Here is a 2,296-nt window from a genome sequence, read left to right as displayed (position 1 = left end):
ACGCCGGCCGGTGAGGGCCGCTCCGATGGCAAGTCGTGTTTACCAGAGGGTTAGAGGGGAAAGGGGAAGTGGGCCGGGGCTTTTCCCAGGTCCGAGCCCCTGTCGCTCAAGTCCTGGGAAGCCCCGAGTACCTGGACGGAGGTCCAGGATTTCATTCATACAGGAAAAGTTGAAAATGTGTCCGAGACAGCGCCCCCTAGGCGGACGCGCGCTCCGGACCGAGCCCCTGTCGCTCGAGCCCCGGAAGCCCTAAGTACCTGGGTGGAATCAGGTCCAGGATTTCATTCATGCGGGAAAAGGTAAAAATGTGTCCGGGACAGCGCCCCCTAGGCGGACACACGCTCCGGACAGAGCCCCTGTCGCTCAAGCCCTGGAAGCCCTAAGTACCTGGGTGGAATCAGTTCCAGGATTTCATTCATGCGGGAAAAGGTGAAAATGTGTCCGGGACAGCGCCCCCTAGGCGGACACACGCTCCGGACAGAGCCCCTGTCGCTCAAGCCCTGGAAGCCCTAAGTACCTGGGTGGAATCAGTTCCAGGATTTCATTCATGCGGGAAAAGGTAAAAATGTGTCCGGGACAGCGCCCCCTAGGCGGACACACGCTTCGGACAGAGCCCCTGTCGCTCATGCCCTGGAAGCCCCAAGTACCTGGGTGGAATCAGTTCCAGGATTTCATTCATGCGGGAAAAGGTGAAAATGTGTCCGGGACAGCGCCCCCTAGGCGGACACACGCTCCGGACAGAGCCCCTGTCGCTCAAGTCCTGGAAGCCCTAAGTACCTGGGTGGAATCAGTTCCAGGATTTCATTCATGCGGGAAAAGGTGAAAATGTGTCCGGGACAGCGCCCCTTAGGCGGACACAGGTGTCTGCATGAGCCCCTGTCGCTCAGGTCCTGGAAGTGCCGTTTGAAAAAGGACCGGGGTAAAGAGGGGGAAAGCACCATAATTGTGTCCGGGACAGCGCCCCTCGGGCGGACACAGGTGTCTGCATGAGCCCCTGTCGCTCAGGTGCTGGAAGAGCAGTTTGAAAAAAGGACCAGGGGAAAGAGGGGAAAAACACCATATTTGTGTCCGAAAATAGCTCACTTTGACTCGGACGCATTCCCTGTGATTTCAGCCTGTCAGACATGGTGCACATACTAACGTGATGGGGGTGTTTTGGTCGACCAGGAAAAAAACGAAAAATCGAGAGAAGGTAAAAAGTAGGTGAAAAATTAAGCCTCTCTCGTTAAGGTACTTAGAAAAAATCCCACAAAAAAAATGAAATCCCATTGAAATGAATGGGGAAAAAAAAAATTATCGTTTTTTTTCTAAGTACAACAACGAGAGAAGGTAAAAAAAGGTTTTTTTTAGCCTCTCTCGTTAAAGTACTTAGAAAAAAACCCAGATTTTTTTTTTTTCTCGTTTTTTTTCTAAGTACAACAACGAGAGAAGGTAAAAACAGGTGCTTTTTAGCCTCTCTCGTTAAGGTACTTAGAAAAAATCCAAGACATGTTTGGTCTTCCCCACTGACAGTGCGCCTTTGCTGGGTAAGTTGTGGACATGTCAGGCACCCCCGGGACACCGGTGGAACGCGGCGGGACTCGTGGAACTCTAACCTGGGTATAATTTTGGATCAAATTCGGGACTTTTGCCCACTTTCCCAACTTTTCTTCCCAATCACAGTGCGCCTTTGCTGGGTAAGTTGTGGACATTGTAGGCACCCCGGGACTCTGGTGGAACGCGGCGGGACTTGTGGGACTCGAACCTGGGTATAATTTTGGATCAAATTCGGGACTTTTGCCCACTTTCCCAACTTTTCTTCCCAATCACAGTGCGCCTTTGCTGGGTAAGTTGTGGACATTGTAGGCACCCCGGGACCCTGGTGGAACGCGGCGGGACTTGTGGGACTCGAACCTGGGTATAATTTTGGATCAAATTCGGGACTTTTGCCCACTTTCCCAACTTTTCTTCCCAATCACAGTGCGCCTTTGCTGGGTACGCTGTGGACATTGTAGGCACCCCGGGACTCTGGTGGAACGCGGCGGGACTTGTGGGACTCGAACCTGGGTATAATTTTGGATCAAATTCGGGACTTTTGCCCACTTTCCCAACTTTTCTTCCCAATCACAGTGCGCCTTTGCTGGGTGCGTCGTGGACATGTCAGGCACCCCGGGACTCTGGTGGAACGCGGCGGGACTTGTGGGACTCGAACCTGGGTATAATTTTGGATCAAATTCGGGACTTTTGCACACTTTCCCAACTTTTCTTCCCAATCACAGTGCGCCTTTGCTGGGTGCGTCGTGGACATGTCAGGCAC

The sequence above is a fragment of the Nerophis lumbriciformis genome, linkage group LG19 (genome assembly GCF_033978685.3).
Source record: "Nerophis lumbriciformis linkage group LG19, RoL_Nlum_v2.1, whole genome shotgun sequence".
NCBI classification, from domain to species: domain Eukaryota; kingdom Metazoa; phylum Chordata; class Actinopteri; order Syngnathiformes; family Syngnathidae; genus Nerophis; species Nerophis lumbriciformis.
Note: the sequence above shows the minus strand (reverse complement) of the source record.